Here is a 22,785-nt window from a genome sequence, read left to right on the forward strand (position 1 = left end):
AAGTGGGAACCCTGGGTGCTAAAAAAAGGATTTTTCTTCCAACACCGGGATGCCTGCGGCGTCCCGGTGTAGGAAGAAAAATCCTTTTCCAAGATGGCCACCATGGAAAGGGATGGCGGGGTTCCGTACAGGGCCCCTCTTTGCTTTCCATGGCAGCCTGCAGAAGGCGAAAAGAGTACTCTATGACCATATTACCATGAGCACATTTTTCTTCCCTTTCAAACCTATCCCAATTTCGAATAACTTTACCACAAAGCCAGTCCCAGGTGTACATGGCCACTTTAACCCCATGTGTTGTCCCTCATGGTCATGGCCAGTAGCCTGATTGTCCGGATCATGACCTTATTCCAAGACCCGGACAATCTGGCCACTGCCCATGGCCACAGGCTACACCTCAGTCACCAAAGGTAAATCACTATTTTTTGTACCTACGTTATGACACTTGTCAAAAAATATAATTCATTCAGACATTACTAGATCTAGATCTATAATCTTTTTGTTTCATTGAGTGGTGCTAAAGTGATATGCAATCCAAAAACTGCCCCCAAACATCTGAAGTGTCCTCGAACTTCTCAGGACTGTTCGCGAACATCCAAACTGTTTGCGGACTTTCACGGCAAAAACCACCTGTTTTTTTGCTTCTTGCAGCCATACTCCAACCCATCGTCTTCACCCCTCACGTCCATAGAGATTATTTGATAAGTTTGACAAGTGCAATGTTGCGTTTTTAATCTGTTTTTACTGCGATGTCCGCGGACACCGGCTGATGTCCACGAATCCAAAATAGCGGGCGTTTCCAAAAATCTGATGCACCTCACGCTTCACGCCAACCAATAAGCGAACACGTTGTGTGTCCGTGAACATGATTCAAGTCTATTAGCCAATCGGTGTCCTATCTGCGGAGCAAACAGGGAAGTGTGTCCGCAGAGTAGACATAGATATCACTCATTTTTTTGCCTTATGTTTTGGTCGTTTAAAAAAAAAACTACTGGATGGATTTACACCAAATTAACAAAAACACGCTTTCAGGACCAAGCCACCGCTCCTGCCACAAATTTGGTGAAAATCCATCCAGCGGTTTGGGCTGTAGGCATGAGCAAAGTTTTTTTCCCATTATGTCTATGGGAAAAAAATGTGGGACCCCCTATAACTTTGTCCCCCCCCATTGACCAAACCTCACCAAACTTGGCAAAAAAATTCAGAGTGGGCCATATACTTTTTTTTGCAAAGTTTGGTGAGGATTCGTCCAGGGGGAGCGAAGTTATAAGCCGCCCAAAAAGTGCTCTTCCTATGGGTTTAGCAACTTAACCACAACTACATGGCCACTACCGCAGGCCATGTAATATTTTTTGTTTACATTTCAGGTTGGGGTCTCGTGCCCCTCCGTGAATGCTGGGGGGCGGGTCCCGCAATTTGAAGACCTCTGTTCCATAGTTAGAATTTGTTTTATCTGCTCCATCCTACACTTTCCGAAGGACCTGAAGACCCCACTCTTCAAAGAAAATCTCCCCGATCGCTGAGGTTTCTTCCACTGTGGAGCTGCCTCCCTCCCCTGCTCCTCCGACCTATCCCACCTCCTCAACTACTCTGGCATTGGATGGCAGTGACTGGCCATGTGGGTCTGCACTGGCATACGAAGGCGGTGCCCCTGTTACCTGCAGAAGTGGGCAGAGTCTGGAATGATTTCTTCTTGGGATTCAGGGTGAGTTTACTCGCCTTCAGCACTTGGGCTGTTTAAGATAAACGATGGCCTTTCATCCAGACTTTAGTGCTCGGGGTATTACTTCCTTTTATTGATTGGTGATTTGTACAGTGCCAAATGCAAGTCAGGTCACTTCAAGGCGCCTTTTATGCGCTCTGTGGGGCTGAAGGTTCTCTGATGTCACTTCCACTATCGACACTTTTGGAAAGATGACGCCACTGCTTAGACCCTGGTTGAAGAAAACAATGCCCAAAGGTACCCCGGCACTGTAGTACACCCCGCCAACAGGTATTGGGGCATTTGACGTAGTACCTCCCGAGTGGCAGATCAGTTAGAAGGTGCAAGTTTGAGAGAGAGAGGGTTCAAGGAATCCACGTTATAGGTTTCCTAACGGAAGAACGTGGTTTGCATTGTCCGGCAGGACCATGGCAACCTGTGGAGCCCGCCAAGGTAAGGGGTCGATTGGGTGGAGCAGGACAGGTAAGGAGGATGGTATGTTGGGGTTGGCGATCATGGTTCGCAAGAAGCGCTGGTCAAAGATGTTCAGGAAAGGGGGGTGCATGTCTAAAATGGAAAGTTGAAATGGGGTGTGTGTTTGTAAAGGGTTGGGATTTTAGGGGAAGTGGTTGGGATCAGTGATGTCATTTCTTTATTTGGTGTTTTGTATTGCGCCACATAAGATGCTTCATAGCACTATGGTTGAAAATGGGTGGGGGAGCACACAGCACCTCCCAGCGGAATGTTTTGAAAGGCCTGCGGAGTCTCGGAACCCCTTGTTTGTGGCTAGCGCGCGGCCTGTTCTCTGTTGACCTCGGCCCTCTGCTTGGAAAACATGTCGCGCGTGCGTGCGTGTGTGTGGAGCGCATTGTGCAGTGGCGGCGGCGTGCCACGCTTGCCGCGCAGAGCAGGGCTGCTGAATAGCCCGCCTCGCCGAACCCCGAGCTATCTTCTCGGATTCGTCCTCGGAAACGTACCGAAATAGCACGGATGTGGGTGGCCAAATAGGTGGGCGATGAAGGTACGACGGAGACCCCGGGGGTATAAATACAGCAGAGGGACGCTGGATTCTTTTGGAAGCGGGGATCAGGTGCCATGCAATTCCTTTCGCTACAAATGTTTATGGATGCAAAAACATCGCACATTTTATATCATAGAAATATGTCATTTGAGATCAAATCACTGTAAATATGAGGTGTTGCTTTTATACGCTCCGACAGAAATGGGATTTCCCGTGGGGGGGCGGGGGGGGGGGGGGTTCCCGGTTTCTCTCTTTCCTCCTTTGCCCGTCCAGATGTTTTGGACTGCAACTCCCATCAGCTCTAGCCAGCAAATCAGATGGAGAAGAGTAATGGGAATGGTAGCCCAAAACAGGTGGAGAGGCACAGGCTGCAGACCCCTTACTCTACAGTCTTCGTTTTTGCCAGCCTTTCCCTGAATTCTTCACTTTCTTGCCCAGAGATCTTCACAAAAAGCAATTTTTATGCCGTGTTTCCAAAAAGTACTTTTTTGTTAGGCCACACTATATTTTGGGGGTGGGGGGGCAGATGCTAGACCAAGGGGGCCATGTTGGCTTCCTGTTGCCAGATTATGGAGCAGACAGTCTTCTGGGCTCCGCGCTGTTACATCGACTTTTTGTTGTTCATAGTCTGTAACTTGGTCGTGCACTTTTGGTCGATTCAAATTTAAGTTGTTTTTTTTATTATTATGGGGGGACGTCCCCTCTCTACCCCACACCCTGCTACACCCGAACACCCCTACCCGCCCCCCACACACACATATGTGTATTTGGTCAAATCAACTAAACGTACACGACCAAATTGCAGACTATATAATGATAGTCTTTGTATGAACGGCCTATCATGCGCGCGCGCTCTGCCTACAGTATCATGGGAAAAGAAACGCAGTAAACACATTTCTTTTCATGGAACGTAGCATAATGCAAGGTAGAGTCTGGCTCCCTTTTTGACCTAGTGCAACATTTTTAGACAATACGTGTTTAGAGAACACCTTTTTGTGCCCGTATTCCCTACTTGGTAAAACCGGCACGGGCTCTAAATACATTTTCTCAATTTTTATTCCCGGTGCCAAAGTGAGATCATCAGCACAAAATGCAAACCTCTTATCTTTCCCCAAAAACATTCCAGCGTCGAGTGCCATCAAGACGTATGCTCGTGATTGTAGCATACCAATTGGATTTGGAACGCCACATGGCAGACAGCAGGAGGTGGAGGCAGGGGAGGCGGATCAGCCTGTAAGACCTGACGCAGAGAAGGAGACTACGCAGACTCTATGGTGTGCCAGGGGGTAGGGGGCCGAACTGGCTATGAAGGCCTGACTGGCATATTTGCAGTCGCTACCCACCGGGGTGAAAGGAAGGCCGCATCACTGGTCCAGAAAATGAGCATCAGGGTCACAGGTACATTTGCCATCTAGACCCATCTTAAACTGCACCGTGAAGAACACGCATGTTGCAGGTCTCAAAGACCTCACCGTCTTAGCTCATCAACAGGGCGGCGGTGTGCGGCACACCTAGTCCATTATCTTAAATAAAGACTACTTCCAGCGATTAAGGTATCACATTGAACTCTCTGCTCCACCAGCCCTAGCTGAAAAGAACCCTAATGTGTCCCCATGGAATTAGGGACCATTATAAGCCCCAGAATGAGGGACCAGAGAGTTCTTTCCCCTTGGGAGGTGGGAGGGTGTTTTAGTTCTCAGATAGACTTCACTCTGGCCATGAATGGCTCTGGAAGAGAGGAGCGATTGGGAGGATCCAGCAAAGTGCTGGCCGCGTGTCATATGCACAAGGCCTTCGATTGGCTGGGTGTTTGTATTTGTATTTCGAAGCATTTATAGAGCGCAAAATTTGCCCAGGGGCATCTTGGCGCTGGAAGCAATGGTAAGAACTATCAACACACCGCCATTCGGACGATACGATTTGAGAGGCCACCTGAATGCCAGATGGTCCCTTGTGGAGCGAAGCAACAAAGGAAGCGAGATCCAGAGTAGAGCAGCTGCAATGGAGAATGCCCGGCCATCTACACGCGCACGCTTAGCGCGCGGAACCAGAACTAGATAAGAATGCGCCGTACGCAGTGCCCGAGCTGGAATGTAAGGGCGGAATTTCAACTCAAAGTACTCAGCTGCTGATGCACCAAACAAAGGGATTGGAAGTGGATGCGCTTGGCCACAGGAAGCCAGTGTAGGCGGCGGAGTACAGGGGCAGTATGGGCAAAGCGAGGAGCCAAGATAGCCACTCTGGCTGCAGAATTTTGCAACACCCGAAGCCGGTGTGTGAGGTAGGGCGTTGCCCCAAGACAAGAGCATTGCAGTAATCCAATGCAGACAGAACAGGCAAGGCAACCACTGGGCCCCTGAAATGGTCAGACTTTATGGAGAATTGTGAGCTGAAAGTGGCCTTTCTGACACACAGCCCTGATCTGCTTTTGAGCCGAGCGGGTGGCGGAGATTTGCACCCCCAGATCTTTCACGACCGACACAGGGGCAGGAAAGGGGCAATGAGAAGATGGCTAGGAAAGAGGAGTCCAGACAGCTACGGCAGAAGGGGGACCCACCACGAGTACCTCAGTCTTGTCACAACTCAGCTTGAGCCAATTATTGCCCACCCACTCCCCCACAGTCACCAGACAGGCCTTGAATGGGGACGCGGTCTCATTCAGTGAGAGGTCCAGGCGCACAGGCACAGGGTGATGAGGCTTTGAGGGCTTCCCTGATACCTGGGTGTTGCACCATCGACAATGGAGAGCATATTATAGGGGTGCCTGGGGTTCTCTTTATAGGGGCGTCGTTGTGGCTCAGTGATCATAAGGGCACATCATGGCTAGGATATCATAGGGGTACATGGGCAAGGGTTCATAATAGTAAGGGGAGGTTCTTAGAGGCCCTTGGTGAGGTCCTCATATGGGCTTGCTCATGAGGGCCCATGGGGAAGCTCTCAGAAGCCCACAGTGAGGTGCTCCAAGGGGCCCCATGTTGAGACGCTCATGAGGGCACATCGTGGAGAGGATTTCATGGGGGTACATAGGGCAGGGTTCATAAGAGCAGATAGGGAGGCTGTTAAAGGGGCCCATGGGGAGTCTCTCGGGGGCCCATGAAGAGGTGCACATAGGGGCCCATGGGAAATGCTCACAGGGGCCCATTGTGAGGAGTTCATAAGGGCACATCATGGAGAGGGTATCGCCTGGGCACAGGGCGGTGTTCATATGAGCAGATGGGGAAGCTGGACTAGTGGCCCATGGAGAAGTGCCCAGGGGCCCATAATGAGGTTCTCATAGGGGCCCAGGGGATGATGCTCATAATGGCCCATGTGGAAGTACTCATAGGGGCCCCATGGTGCTGTACCGATAGGTACTCACGGGGCGGTTCTCGTGGAGCATACAGGGAGGTGTGTATTGGGGCCCATTGGGAGGTGCTTCCAAGGGCCAATGAGGATGTGCTTTATGGGAACATGAAGAGGCAGCCACGGGGGCATTTTGGTCCTTTTCCTTTCCCCTCGTGTCCTTAGTGCTTTGAAAGGGCCTGAAGGCGGTATTAGGCGCTATTCAATGAACCCTCATAATAATACATCAGGGGGCTAGAATCTCATGGGGCAGGAGAGCGCTCTGCAGGCAGGACCAGGACCTGATACACCAGCTTCAGGACAGGAGTCACGTGCTCAAGCTTTCTTTCCCACAGTATAATGCTTAACCCTTTCCTTTGCATGTGTTTTCCTGAGCATGCTCTACAAGTAGAAAAAAACAACAACTGTAAGTGAACAATCCTTGTAAGTAGATGTTGCAAGCATTGCTTCCTAAAAAGTTGCATTTTCACCTGAATACACACTGAATGCGGTCAATTTGGAGTGGCAGCAAGTCAACATTCTGGGCCCGATTCACAAAGTGCTGATCAGTGGGCAAATCCCATTGGAAAAGGGTGTGTGAATCAGGCCCTCTGACTTCTTCCAAGTGCCTAGATGCGGATCAGTTCACACTTGGCGCGCTTTCATACTCGCCCGTTTCACGCAGCTATACTTTTTTTTGGGCATCTATCACTGCACCTTCCTAGAAAATGACCCCCCACTATGACGCCTTTCTTCAAAGTTCATAATCCTTGTGGCTGTACAGACCGACGTACAGACCGCCGCTCACAGCACTTCATTACTGTCAAAAGATGGCTGCTCATATGCTGCCTAACCGCACGTGCAGTACAGCGCTGCGCTGCTCTTGAGCTAAGTATCACAGCACTGCACTACTGTTAAAAGATGGCCGCTCATACGCTGGCTAACTGCACACACAGCAGCTCATATGCTGCCTAACCACACACGCAGTACAGCGCTGCTCTTGAGCTAAGTACCACAGCACTGCATTACTGTTAAAAGATGGCCTCTTATACGCTGCCTAACTGCACACGCAGTACAGCGCTGCGCTGCTCTTGAGATAAATATCACAGTACTGCACTACTGTTAAAAGATGACGGCTCATACGCTGCCTAACTGCACATGCAGTACAGCTCTGCGCTGCTCTTGAGCTAAGTATCACAGCACTGCACTACTGGTAAATGATGGCCGCTCATACGCTGCCTAACCGCACACGTAGTACAGAGCTGCGCTGCTCTTGAGCCAAGTGTGCGATATCCCTTAATGTGATAACTCATAATGGTGTGAGTAACATGTTCACACTCAAAACTGTTAGCGTGTTATAAAACAGGAACACATTATAAATTGTCTTCCTACTTGTGTTTTCATCTGTATGTTAAGTGTGGATATATGTTTCTTAGTCCGTATATGATGTTCTAGGATGTGGTTGCCATCCTTATGCAATGTTTTATGTTCTTATGTTAATAATATCTCACACTGTCCGCAGCCATAAATTAGTCTTGCAAAATTGATAAGTCGAGACTGCTAAATAAAAAAATATTTTGTAAGCAATTCAATGTATATGATTATCACATTTGTATATCCTTATTTTCAATCAGGGCCAATGCAAGACATGTTTCCCCTGTACAGTAACTGAGGGCCTAGGGACCTCACAAGCTTGTTTCATCACTGGTGCTATAATGAGGATGCCTTTTTTTGGACATGTGACCAGACAACGCTCCCCTTGCAAATTCAACAGGGCTTCCCACTCGTGCCTCGCAAATAGTCAACACACACATATCTATCGGCAGAGCCTTTAAATGGCAAGCTCCTTATTAGTGGTGGTTCATTGATGAACCATTGCTTCTGACAAGTGCTCACATTCCCATCACATGATATGCAGTAGCAAGGATGATTCTGTCAAACAATGACTACAAGAAGGTGACCTTATCATGCAATACCTTTTATGTGTGTCTAAGTCTTAAACGTTCATTTCCCAAACTCATAGGATGTTTTTTAGCTTCACATTACTTTGCAATTTTGTAGTTTCCCATTCCAGAATTAGTAAATAAAGCTACGACCATAGTGTTTGTTCTGAACATGGATTCATATATTTTTCAGCTTGGATGATGGTTTTTTGTAAGTTTCAAAACATCTCTACAAAACTGAGTGTTCTTTAAAACCAAAGTATTAGTTCTACCAACTAAATCTCAGAAGATATTTGGTTATGCTGCAGACTAATCCCGGCTTCACAATTAAATAAAGTGTGTGATCCTTTCAAAATATTTGATCTCACTGTGTGTTAACTGCCAAAATCAGAAGGGCCCAGAAGCCATTCACTTGACATGTGCATGCCACGTAAAAAATGCTCATTCAAGATACTGCTTCATATAGAATAATGATAATGCCACTTGTTAATCTGCAAAGCAAAGTTATGTGTTTCTTGGGTTAATTCTAAAACATTTTGTAATGTAATTTACCATCATCACATTGAGTATCTAAGGCTACAGCTGAGCTCATTTTCTGTGGTATCGCTTCCAGCGATGTCAATACATAAGCAAATTAGGGGAGGCTTTATGTATTGCACAGCCACGCATATTATAAACCCGGCAACTTTCAATGAAAAGCAAAGTTCACGTTTGTCATGAAAGTTCAATGCCAGCATGCATATCACGTTCCCATCACATAGCATGTGCATTCATTCCAAAGGACTAGAATATGCTTTGCATGCTTGTGTTCGGACTATAGAACCTGGTCATCGATGGGTTAACCATAAATGTAGGTTTTGGTGCGGTCATCGAATCAAGATGGTGTCCAAATCTGGTAACATGTACAATACCCACAGCAGCACATACCATAGCACCGCAGCTTTGCATGAGCAATGCCGACTTTCACATGCAGACAGACCTAAGCCTTACATGTCCACACTTTCATATACAGCATATATTTTCAGGCACACAGACTGTAGCCTTTCACATGCATGCACACGAAAAATGCACATGTGCACACTGAGCCTTTCAACCCCTTTCAGATGCACAGATGCATGCACACAATAGATTTTTGCATGCACACATGAAAGCCTATCATATTTAAGGCCATTGCAGTCTGAGTGGAATATAGAGCTCAGCAAAGGTGGACAGTGAAGAGCGGGGAATTAGAAAATTGATTTAGGAAGCAAAAGTGAGCAAAGAAATTATGAAATTGAAAAATGTTGGGGAACAGAGGTGGGAGCAATGACAGATCAGAGAGAAAGGGCTAACTTGTTTAGTACCATCTTGACTCCCTCCAAATATGTACAGTGGAAGACAGACACGCTCCCACACAGTCATCCTTATTTGCAGTTTCCACCAGCCAAAGTGCTCATTAAAAATAAACTTTGGGGCAGCCTGCAGCCTGGATCGCTGCTTTCCTTTGCATAGGCCCTGTTCTGTCCTGGAGCTTGGTCCAAAGAATAATAAAAATGCTAATCTTCTCTGAAATTACATTGCAATTAGTGCAACATGATTTATAAAAATGAAAAGCAATTCATCATTCTTGTCTAGTGAATTGGGATGCAATACCAGTTATTTTATGCCTTGCTGTCCATTTATTTACATTCCCATTCTGGCCATTTGTCTACATGCCCAAAACATGTTCCACCTGTTATCCAAAGTTTACCATATCCCCAATCACTGTAAATCAATGATCATTTGTCATACTTAAGGTTAGCATTGGAATATAAGCGATCACAAAAAACAGGTCAGATGCCACTTTTCATTCATTCCAGCTGGGTGCATTGTTTGTAGTTTATGTATCCAAAATTGTTTTTTTTTTTGTCATTCTCCACCACGCGGGAGCCTTAGTACAATTTCAAGTACTTGAAATTTCAACTGGAAACGTGGATATTTGAATTTCTTGTTCCTAATGTCACTTTTATGTTTACCAATCTGTTCCTTTGACGGGTCTTGCAGCTTCACCAACATATCATTTTCCACAGGAACACGTTAAACTATACAGTAGTTTAACATATCTCTGTGTGATTTTCTACACCCACCTGTTGACCCCTTGGGGAAGACACATGTGGTCCATAAACTGCTGGGTACCTTGGCCATGTCCACCTCCCAGAATGAGGGTGGCGAATCCACCGCCATCGCCATTCTCTGTGGCAACTCTCTGTAGTGTATCTGTAACCAGTAGGTTACACTTATTTCAAACACCATCTCCAGTTCCTGTCTCTCTTCCTTGAATAGTTCATCATCTGTCACTGTGGTCAGCCTGCACCCTTCTGCAACTGCAATTATCACTCTCCATGTCCTCCCCGTGTCATCCATCCCATGCACTTCAAACCAATCCTCTCTTGCCACCACTGCTTCTATTTCTATGGGCACCATTGTTCCTTCTGGCTCGTCCAATGTTTTTTCTGGTCTGACCAGGTACTCGTTTGGAACCCACCACACTTTCCCTGTGATGCCTGGAAGTCATGCAATGGCAATGTCAGTCCCATACTGGAACATATCTGGGTCCACTGGCACCCACCCTCTGTACCGTACATCCTCAATATGCTTGGACAATCTGCCTTACATTTACCATGTGTATGCCTGGTGTTGAGCACATTATGCCCTTGCCTGTGAATGAGATGGTCATGTTTAGTCTGCTCATAATGTCTCATCCCAGTATGTTTACAGCTGTCTGTCGAGAGTAAAGGCAGTGATAGATTGTGATCTCGATCTCCTATAGACAGTGAGATATTATCTGTAAAAGGAACCACTTCCCGAGCCCCAGAGAATCCTTGAGTGTTCATGGCTTTGCCTGACAAGGTAAATGCTCCTTCCCTAATGTTTGACCTAGTCGCCCCTGTGTCAACAAGAAAGGAAAATGTTTTGTCACCTATCGCCACCCCTATGTGAGGTTCCTCCGCAGGATAGGGTGTGATCGACAGGATGGGACACATCAAGTTTGTCTGTGGGCTGTCCTATTGAGGGTAGAGGGACAGACCATTCCATGTAAAGGGGTTGTTCCCTACCATGGTAACTCTCCCTAGTTGTTGGACGGGTACTGTCACCACGTTGTCCACGTGTGCTGGTGCATCATCATTCTGTATCTGTGCAGGTTGTTGTGTGCTCCCTCAAATCTGTGCTGCTTGTAGGCACTGTGGTACTGGCATCTATGGTACCTGCATCTGTGCTGGTGCTGCTTGTGCTTGTGGCATCTGTTGATATGTACCCTGCATCTGCCCTTGTGGTTTCTGGTCCTGGTCCCCTAGATATGGCTGCTGGCCCTGCTCTTCCCAATTCTGTTGCATCCCTCTGAATCAACACACCCTTTAGATGTGCCATTTCTGCCCACTGGTCCAACACTGTGGTGGATCCCTCCCTTGTCCTTGGAAGCCCCCCGAAGAGTCCCTTGGGTTTTGCTGCATCTGCTGTCCATATCCCCAAAACCCTCCTGGAAGCCCCCCTTGATTGTGATGCATCTGTGGCCCGAAGCCATGCCCCCTCTGTAGGCATGCACATCCTCAGAACCCCTGTTGTGTGCTGCCCCACTCCATGTAGCCTCTAACCATGTGTGGTGCAAACAGCTGTGGTTGTGATTGTTGCTGCTGCATGTGTGTTGTGGGGCTGGTTTTTACAGCCCCCTCCATCGCATACTTCGAAAATAAAATCTGTACCAGTTGCGCTTCATCTGCCTTTCTGTCCACTTCCTTTTTCTTAACCTTCTCTTGCCACAACCTGCAGTGGTGAACTATCGTGAGCTGTATTTCTGGCCATCCCTTAGTCTCCATCCCTACTAACTTTCTTAAACTCTACAGCATGGCTTCTGGTAGCCCCTGAACTAGTATATGATAAAATATTGCTACTGTTTTATCCCATGGATCTCAAGTTTCAAGGCACCAAAGCTCTTGAATCTCCTGAATTTACTGCACATTATCTTCCTCTTCCCTCATTTTGCGTGACGTAATTGCCCCTATGTCTGACGTGTCTGGGTATTGTGTTCTCAATGCTTGCCATACTGCTGCCCTGCATTGTGCAATTGGCGACCTGTCATGTGCTGTGTTCTGTGTCATCACCCCCAGGAACCCTGCCCTCTACCATATGTCATTGGCTGTGTCACCTAAGATCGATACTAGAAATCCCTTTATGCCCCCTACTGCAAGCCTATTGACAGCTGTCATTTTCTCCATCTCATAAATCCACTTCCCAGCCCCCGCACTCAACAATGGCAACCTACATTTCACATTCTCCTTGTCTGTGTGCTTCCATGGCACGTATTGAGGTTGCACCCCTTCTCACTCCAACAAGTGCATCTGTGTGTATGCTGCCTCCTCCTCGTGTGTCCTTCTGGTCAGTCTCACCTGTCTGTCCCCTCTATCGCCCTCAATGCCAGTGCATACATCTTCTGGTTCCAATATGGGCACTCTCTTGTTGTCATCATAAGCCCTAGTCAATCCCTCTGTGGCGCTCCTGCGCTGAGAGTTGGTGCTGTCAGGCTCTGTCCGTCTGTCCTCCTCATGTCTGTCCTTTCACCTTTCACCCATCTAGTGCTACTTGTGTCTTTGCTGCTCTTATTGTGCGCTCGTCCTTCTCCCTACGTGCTCCTTCCCTGTCCAAATGCAACTTCCTCTGTTCCCTCTCTGCTAGCTTGTGTTATTCTTGCTTGGCTATCTCCCTCTGTCTTTCTGCCTTCTCCAGCTCCAGTTCCCTTTCCTTTTTCTTCCTCATCTCTCTTTCCAACCTCTTCTGTTCATTTAGATCTCTCTCAATCCTTTCTTTCTGCTCCCTTTCCATGCGTTCCTTCTCTTCCTCCCTTTGTCGTTCCCTATCCTCCCTTTCCAACTTCTCTTCTCTCCTTCTCTCCATGCCTTCGCGCTCTAATCTCACTTCCCTCTCCTTGTCCCTCCTGTCTTCCTCGTCCATTAAGTCTGCCCAATCTGCTGTGTCGCTGCTCCTCTTTAGGCCTTCCATCACCTCTGCCATCCCTTCTGCCTGTCCATTTGTCTTCCCTTAAACCTTCAAGCAAGATTACATGTGCTGCTATCCATTCATTCGTAGTTATGCTCTCAAGCCCCTCCTTCGTGCCCTGCTGCGCCTCACTGCTCGCCTATGGGTCGTTAGCTGGCTACCCTGTGCCTTTCAGCTTCTCCTCTTTCGTATATGGTGGCAGTTTATGGGTCAGATTTGAATACCCCTCTGCAGTGCTTAGTTCCCTCATTGGATGCATGCCCTGTTCATTGTCTGTATCATCGAATGCTACACTCATTGGGGCAGGGGGAGGTGCAGAGGGATGGGTCCCTGGGTCCTTCACCTCCTGATGGCTTAGCATCTACTGACACCTCGCGATATCCCCCTCCCCCTCCTGGAACATGCGCCATAACACAAAAATATCCATGCACTTGGTCAGTTTCTTCCCCTTATAGGTACCCTGTATGTGTGTCAATAGTGACTGCTGCACGTCTTTGGAGAAACTTCTGCAAGGGTGGCCATGGTTTAGTCAATTTCCCCTCTGTATCCTTGGGCCATTCTATGCTATATGTACAGATCGTTCCCCTATAAGGTGCAAGTGTCTTACACAGGTGCTGAAGGGGCGTATCTCCCCGAATTTGCCCTGATACATTTTGCAATATCTTTACCTGACCTCAAGTCGAGGATTTCGGCGGTCCACGGTTAAGAGAGAAAAGCACAATAGAATAATAATACTTTTCAGGTTCTACGAGCCTCTCTGCTCCACAACTTATAAGGTGTGCTCCACGCACCGCCCCTCCTTCACAACCACTGCCTCTTCAGGCACACCCAAAATCCTGCCCATTTGCCTTCCGCGCACTGCCGTTGGTTCACCTCATCCACCAATCCCGAGTTTCCAATACTAGCTCCTTACCATCTCACGCTCTCCATGTCCTATGTGCAAACCTAGGCGTGATGTCACCAAGCTTCCGGAATAATATAGGAAGATCAAACACTGCATGCACACTGCAATAGCCCGTTACTCCCCACCCATATAAACCCCACAGCTGTCTTCCTGCACTCCAGGCAGAGTATGCCTATATTCTCGCGACAACAAACTGCACCCACTGCATCGCCTAGCGTGCAAAACTTCTCACTCCAGGAGACCTAACCAGTCAACTCACCTTCTGCAATCTAGGCCAGCTACCTTGCTAATCGTCGCGCGGATACCGTCATCTATGATCCAAGCTAAAACGCCCAACCCACAGGAATACCACTATTTACATACCTTTTGTCATCCAAGCCCTCAAGCCAATAGTCTTGGTTATTCACCAGAACCTTTTACCTCGAAGACCAAATGTGCCTTAAACATAAAAAAGGACTTCTACGTCCGCTTCCATCCCTACTCACTTTGACAATAATAGACAATACTTTGACAATACGTGACGATACCAGACAATCCACAATACTCAATACCCTCCCTCACACCCACACTTGCCGTTAGATTGGGTCAGTATTTATACTGCGTGGTTTGTTAGCGCTGCTCGGCTGCCGCTCCTCATCAAGGCGCTCGCCTCCCTGTCTTGGTCTGCCTGGACAACTCGCTTACTTCGGGCAGGATGATTCACAAGGGGCTCCTGATGAGCTGTACATGGCACGTGTTTTCCCGTCTTCTCGAAATATGTGAGGGTCCTGCAGCCTCTCAGGTTCAGCGGCTAAGGAGACAACCTGGTGCCGGGCTGGCACAGCCAACCATCCTCTGCTACTTACTTGTTGGGACAAACTCCCAGGTATGCCAGAGGGGCACTAGGAGTTTGTGGACTCTAGGAAGGCCCAATACCTTCCTTAGGATAAACGGAGGACTCAGTCAACGGCAAGTTTAAACTGCGGTTTATTACAGACAAAAGCAACAGAGATCTGCTCATGAACAGGGAAAATCCATGCACCTCACAACTTCACCTGGCTCGCAGGCCATTTTTTGTGCAAAATGACATCACTGCTCCGTCATTACTTGGGCATTTCTCCAAAAACCTATCTGCCCTCCTAATTGGATACTGAGCCTCTTACCAACTATAGTGGACACTGTACATGTTATTCTACTGGCCCTCGCCTGTCTGGTGGCTGGCCTGGTCCACCCCCAAGTCACTATAACAATGTTGCAGTGTGGTGGGCCTACCATTGGTTCTGATCCGGTGCTACCCACCCCTAGGATACCGAACTGTGGTTGGCTAGAGCTGACATCCCCAGGCCTGGGATCTGCAAAGGTTCTCAGCTCTCAGTGTACCTTTTCAAGGTAATAAGAATGACTATGTGTCTGCATTGTAACTTGTGTGTATCACCTTAGCCTATGAGAGTGTTCCTTTGCTCAGTGCAACACTTGTCTCATATTGTAGCATAATTGTTGCAGTCTTCTGTCTGGTAGCCTGAGATCGTCTCTCTTTTCCAGCGCTGGTTGCTGTCCATTGTCTGCTTCGGTCGGATCAGGTGTTCCGAGACCACAAATTTGAGCTGTGCAGCTCTGAATTGTGAGGAATTATTCATATTTACTGCAGCTGGTGCTTTTGTCACCTAGGGAATGGAATGTCATCCGTATCTCGTGGCCTTGGCTGCGGGTCCTGTCTCACATGTCTTGATCTCTGTCCAGCCTGAATTCAGCTCAGCATGGCGCTTGCTGAAAGGCCTTGTGGCCTGCTGCAATTTTCCTAAACCATTATAATGCGCTTTCTACAGTGTCCATGCTATACAACATTCTCCATAGGTTAGTCATGCTTGGTTTGGTCAGGTCCCATAGGTGATTTTGCAGTTCCATGGGGTTATTCGCATGTAAGCATCTGCAAGGTTTGCTCAGGATCTCTTGCTTTTTGTGGTTTCTGCCAGGGGCGTTGCTAGGGAGAGGGGCCAGGGGGCTTTAGCCCTGGATCTTTTGGTTGTAGCCCCGGATAAAAGCTCAGGAGCTACAACCATTTCATCTAATGGCAAAAATAATAAAGCAATGACAGTATGTATATGTGTTCGTCCTCTAACTATAGAACTGCACGCTTGTGTTCTTCATGTATTCGACTTTGTGCTTATGTCCAGGAGTGCGGATGGCACATGTGCTTCATGCCTAATGCTGCTAAATCGTGGTGTCTCTAACAACGTCAGCAATCATGGCTTTTCGGTGCGCTTAGTCAAGACTGTCAATGGAGGTGTCTTTGGTCATAGCCCGGGGCGACTCGTCCACGCTGGGGTAAATTCGTACCACACCTGCTCTGCATGGCTCGTTTGTATTTGTATTTTGTTTACTTGTATAGCGCGCCGGGCCCAAAGGCATCTGGGTGCATACTGGTTGAGGGCATATGGCTGGCTGAGGGGTTATCTCCCCACGTACTTGTCAACCATTGGTCTGTTGGGAATTAGTCCAAAATAGAATGGGTGATTGCGGTGTCTCCTGGCCTTCTTCCGCGTCATGAATTTCATAGGAGGGGGGCAGAGGTATGCTTCCCCATCCCTCTTCAGTGGCATGTAACTATTACTGCCCATTTTCAGTAATGTTACACGAGTATGTCATAAAAATGAAAACCATATGAATAAACAAAAAGAATGAGTTATACGCTTCTTGCATGAAAAAATGGTGTTGTCACTCTGGGAGTGATTTATGCTGGTTTCATTGTAAAGATTGACTCAGGATGAACGGCGTAGACAAGAAGTTTTTTTTTTTTTTACAAATTGGAGCGCTTATAAAACAGGCCAACGCCACTGATAACGTGCTGTATAAAGAAGCCGAGTGTTCACTTCAACACAAACATTGACCCTGGCTCTCCTTCGTCTCTGCTTTATGCGTTTGTGCTTCAGAGCACACGCTGTACCCAAAAGGCAACACAAGACGTCCGAGAGTGCCAGGCAGCCCGTGCGGTGCAGGATGCACGCTGTCCGCGAACGCCCGCCCGCCCACCGCTGAGTGGCCCTGCAGTACCTGAGCTTGGAATGACTGTATTGGCGGTGAGTGCACTCCCCGACCCGCTATAGAAATGTGCTTAATTATTGACAGGGACCTGGCAAGAAAGAGAAGGAGTCTATTCTCAGCTGATGGGCCATTAAGATAGCTCAGTATGTTGCACACCTGCCAGGGCTTGTGTACTAAAAGAAACTGTGGACAGCCTGACTCAGGCATTGATGGGTCACGTCACCGGAAGTGAACATATCCTAAAAGGATATCTTTCATTGAACTTGTCTTTCACAAGTGAAGAAAATATACAGGACAAATAATAATTTGCCAAGAGTGGAGATTTTCCTATTACATTGCTGGCTAATTATACACGGCATGTGCCTCATCGATATAAGGATCTTTACCAAAATATGTCCTGTTAGGATGTGTTTCTGCTGCATGATACGTAGTTTGTGTGGTCTTGTGGCTCAGTGTCACCAGCAGGGTTCATTTCCCTGTCAGTGCACTTCTCACATCAAGCAGAGGCATCAAATATATATTTGCTCTTAATTTTTAACCATACAGGGGGGACAGCGTCTGCCCCCTCAGAAAAGTGAGCAGACGCCGTCCACCCGCGTGGTCCCTCGCTTGTGCCCTGACTGCCTAAGGGTTGTGTGTGCATACCTGTGTGCATGTGTGAAACCCGCAGAACATCACAGACTCACAGGGCGATCTCACTGTGTCATCAGTCAAAGGTTAATAAAATGAGCTTCTCTGAGCTAGAATAATAATTATTATTATGGTAATTAGTGAGCGCGGAACTAACTTTGAGAAGCAATCGAGCGCCTTACAGAGGTATACATTATAGAGCGCTTTACAGAGCTATACAACAATACAGATACACAACGGAGTGCTTTACAGAGGTATACAACAGTACAGATGTTTGTTTGTTTGTTTGTTTATTTATTTATTGTGCGTGCCAGACCCAGATGTATCGGGGCACAGGTGAAAAGAGAACTTACAGCTTAGTTACAGATGTTATGGAGCAAAGGTAAAAACAGTTTCCTCGGCGTTACAGGATGAGGGTAAAACAGTATAGTAGATGTATAGAGGCGTGCATATGTAGACAACATGTCATAAATAACAAACATTTACATATTAGCAAACCTATATCAAAAATACATTACATGCAGGCAGGGCTAAATTAGTGCAGTAGGAGAGTGCAGGTTACATATCTTTCTCTATGAGCCATTTAATTGTGTTCTTTCTGAATTTGATAAACGTTTGGTAAGATCTGAGTGTCTGTGGTAAGGAGTTCCATGATTGTGCTGCCCTAACTGGGAAACTGCACCCTCCAATGGTGGACAGTTTAAATCTTGGCACTTGAAGACAACTGGGGTTGGCTATTCTTGGCGGTCTGAGAGAGTTTTTTCAGATGAATCGTTCTGTTAGGTAACGAGGGGCTTTGTTATTTAAGCATTTGTGGATGAGGGAGGCCGATTTGAGATGATTTTTTTCTTGTGTAGAGAGCCATTTGTGTTTCCTTCTTATTTCAGATATGTGTACTCTTCTAGGGATGCTTAAGGCCGCCCTAAGAGCATTGTTTTGGAGCACTTGTATTCTGTTGATGGTTTGTTTGCCCCTATGTAGAGAGCATTACAATAATCAAGTTTTGATAGGATGAGGGCTCTAGATAGGATTAAGCAGCTGTCAGCTGACAGGAATTGTTTTCCGGCTCGTATTAATTTACATGTATAGGCCGTAGATGAAGCCAGTGAGTTTATCTGTTTGGTAAAAGATAAGGTTGAGTTAAGGTAAAAGCCTAATGTTTTGACTACTCTGGCGACCTTCATAGTATTCCCATCACGCCGAGTAATTAAGGTTGAGTTTTGAGATGCGAGCTGCGGTACCCAGGATGATGAGATCTGTTTTGTCATCATTCAGACACAGGCCATGGTTGGCCATCCATGCCTGAACGATGCTATAGACTCTGTTCACCATAGCCAGAAGTTCCCCATAATCCCCAGTAAGTGGTAGGATAATCTGGGTATCGTCTGCATAGTTGGTATAACTGATACCCAGATTGTCAATATCGTCAAAGAGTGGCTTGGTGAAGATATTGTATAGTGTTGGCGAGACGCATGATCCCTGGGGCACTCCACAAGTAATAGGTATCGGGTCTGCTGAGGCTGATGGAGAGAAGACCCTCATAGTCTTGTCACTAAGGAAAGACTGTATCCAGACTATAGTTTCCTTTGAAAAGTGGGCTGCTGAGTCCAAGTGACTAACCGGGACTTTGTGGTCCACCAAGTCAAAGGCAGCTGAGAGGTCTAGTAGGAGGAGAAGTGCTAATTTCCCCTCATCTCTTAATGAATCTATTTGGGCCTTTAAATCGATAAGGGCTGTCTCTGTGCCATGTTGTGGTCGGAAACCAGATTGGCGAGCGCTTAAGAGTAGGTTTCACCTCAAGGAAGTTTTGAATTTGGGTGTATGCTACCTTACCTAAGATTTTTAGGAGAAATGGCACCGTGGTGATGGGTCTGTGGTTGGTGGGTACGTTAGGGTCCAGTGTTTGTTTTTTCAGAAGAGGGAGTACCCAGGGTTCCTTTAGATTACGCGAGATGGTGCCAGTAGTGAAGTAGGCGTTGATGAGTTTGGTGATGAAAGGGGCTAGATCTCTAGCAGCGTCCTTGATCAGTTGTGCTGGGCCTTGGTCAACTTTGCAATTGGATGGTTTAAGTGAAAGAATCGTTTTCTCTACCTCAATAACTGACACCTTAGAGAAGTTCAATTTAATATGTTCTTTGGGTTTAGACTTCAGTGTTTTGTTTCGGGGGAGTTTGAGTTTGAGCTGATAGTAAAGCTTTCTTTAGAGCTATTTTGTTTTGGAGATTGGCCACTTTATTAGTTTGTGCAAACTGGATGTCAGTACGCCAAGTTTTCTCTTTAATAGTCATCCTGTACTGCAATTGGGGTTTCCAATTCTTTTAGAATGGAGAAGAGCTCCTTCATGCTAGAGTTAGCTTGTGTAATCCTGTTGTTATATGTTTCTTGTTTGTCCATGATGATATTTTTTTATAATGAGTTGAGATACTTATTAGATTGATTTTAATTTCTATAGTGGGGTGTAGATTCCATGCCATTTCACATTTTCTTTTCTGTAATCTTAGGTTTTTTAGGTGGGGTGTAAACCAAGAGTTGAGATGCTTTTTGGGTTTGCTATTCCTGAGTTTACGCGGAGCAATGCTGTCAAGAGCGGTAGTCATAGCATTACAATATTCTTCCACTAGTAGGCCTGGGTCTGCATGGTCTGGTAGGGAGTTAAGATTGGGTAGGATATAGGGTAAGATATTGTCAGCTGTGATATTTTTCTTAGTTCTAGTTAAAGTAGGTAAGGCGGGAGGAGGTATTGGTGCAGTAGGTCTTTTAGTATTGAGGGTAAGGGAGATTAGGTGGTGGTCAGTCCATATTTGGGGGGAGATGGATGTGATGGAGAGGTTGCAATTGTGACTTGCAATCCAATCGAGAGTTCTCCCTTTGGTGTGGGTGGAAGTATTCACTTTCTGAGTGAAACCTAATTCTGTCAGGGTGTTAGCTACGGAAGTAGCCTGGTAATCATTAATATATCATACCCTAGGTTAAAATCTCCTAGCACTAGGGTTTGTGACAAGCTTTTTAGCTTCTCTTAGATAATAGTAGTAATGTCTTCATTAAAAGGTACCGATCGGGCCTGGGGGTCTGTAAAGGAGATGGATGTTTAGTGTTTGGCAGTTGGCGGTGGGTAGTTTAATGGATAGTGACTCACAGGATTTAACGTTAGGTGTTGAGGTAATTCTGAAAGAGAGATTAGTTTTGGCGATAATCGCTATTCCTCCACCACGTGAATCTAATCTGTCAGCTCTAAGGATGGTATCATTTTCTGGGACTGCTAGCGTTAGTACTGGGCCTGCTGCATCGTGGAGCCAGGATTCCGTGATGGCGATGAAGTCAAGGTCATTTTCCAAGATGGTCTCTGCTATGTCAGTAGCATGGGCGACTAAGGATCGAGCATTTATTAATGCGCCTTTGAGGTCAGGTTATGAGTGTGGCATTAGGCGTGAGTTAGAAGTGGCATGTGGGATAGCGGTAGTCTTGTTTCTTTTAGAGCAAAGCTTGGGGCTGGGAAGTGGGGTGGTTTCCATTTGGGGATGTATTTTAAGTCGAAGGTGATCTAAGTTAATATTATATTTATTGAAGGGTTCGAATATTTTGGCTAATCGTGCACGGAGTCTGAGATTTCTCTGTGCTCTGTTGCCTGGGGATGTAAGAATAGGTGGCATAGTTGAGGCTGCTATGTTCCCTGTGGGCAGTACAGAGGGCATGGTGATATAAACAGTGGTACTGTGTGGTCAATGATCACGGCCAGATAGACTCGGGTTGGCAAATAGAAGTACATAGTGTTTGAGGCCAGTTAAGCAGAGAGCGAACTAGGCAGGTCAAGCTACAATATACAGCTAAATGCAACAATCAAATGGTGGGCAACATAAGTCTTAATAACATAAGTGCATGATAATAGCATAGTGAGGGGGGTAGGTCCCAATGGTGGTTGGTAAGGTTAGTCAAGTATCATAGGGTGCTGCTAGGAGCCATTTCAAGGCAGTGAGCAGTATGGAATGCTAGGGTAGATCTGCAATGCCTGCTGTGTAAGAGATACATGAGTCTAGTGAGACCTAAGCAGGTTGGGAGCAGAGGCAACCATGCAATAACGGCGATATGAATGAATACAGTGGCAACCACGTGTGTAATACGCAAAGAACAGATAAAGGTAATATCAGTCCAGGTAGGTAGACTTGATCAGTATAGGAGTCAGGCACATAGAGTACAGCGACGAGTATGCAACCAACAATACAAATGTGGGAGACAGGACGTAATAACCCTATGTTAATCAGATACAGAGTGCCAGTCAGACTGGAACACGGATATAAAATGTATCGTGATCTAGATGGTAACGGTAGGAACGATAGGTAAGAGGCTAACAGTACCAGTGAGGGGGGAAGGCGTGATAGCACAATGGTAGGCAATTGTAACGGTTGAATGATGCCATAACAGTTTAGTGCGACGTAGGTTGAGAAAGAAAAAAAGCGGTGCAGCAAACGATTTAAACCCCCCTAGAGGTCTAACAGCTAGGCAACAGGAAGTTAGTTTACTGGAAGCGCGGTAAAAGGTGAATGCTCTAACTAGTGCGATGGCCAGAATGCAATGTAATACAGGAATACACGTGGAGTGTAATAATAAGACATGCAGGAGTCAAAGAAGTACAGTAGGTAAGCAGAACAGGCAGGTTAGGTACATTCGTAGTATAGGCATATATGCATAGGGGATTCAGCGCTGTGTAAGTGTGGGAGTTCAATACAGTACGAACGAAGAGCATACAAAGAAACAGCTAGGCAAAGGGAGGTAAATGTGATTTAAAAATGTACAATACTCTGATGCCATTTAGACTGGGGACATTTATGATTTACAAACACATTAGGAATGGCTGATACTTGCTGTCATTCTTCACTTGACAGTGAGCAGGGGCCAGTCAGTACAGAGTTCAGCAGTGGCGATGCAAAGAGCGCTAGTGTTCGAAGAGTAGATTCTCAGAGTGCAGTGTGGTTACTTACCGGGCAGGGTGATATGCTGGTCGAAATAGTATGGATCTTTGCAGATGAGACAGTAATTAGGGCAGAGAGTCGTGGCGCTGGTCGCTGGACGACCCTGGACAGGCACAGGACAGGTGCCTTAGTGTGTGCCTTGTTGGGGGCCGGCGCACGCCTGCCGGTGCCCCAGGATAGGTCAAGTAGATAGGCAGGGAGGGGCCAGGCAGGTCAACACTGTGGACTTCTGGGCTGGGGTCTGACGACGAAATCAGGCAGCCATTTTT

At 46.8% G+C, this 22,785-nt stretch overlaps 1 protein-coding gene across 1 annotated transcript in view; it reads left to right on the forward strand.

The window, feature by feature from the left end:
* LOC138521543 (inactive phospholipase C-like protein 2) overlaps positions 1-22,785 on the forward strand; it is a 639,517-nt gene that overhangs the window by 11,583 nt on the left and 605,149 nt on the right. The gene's annotated exons all lie outside the window — the stretch shown is intronic.

This window comes from Ambystoma mexicanum, chromosome 13 (assembly GCF_040938575.1).
Source record: "Ambystoma mexicanum isolate Mex_15411 chromosome 13, UKY_AmexF1_1, whole genome shotgun sequence".
Classification (NCBI taxonomy): Eukaryota; Metazoa; Chordata; class Amphibia; order Caudata; family Ambystomatidae; genus Ambystoma; species Ambystoma mexicanum.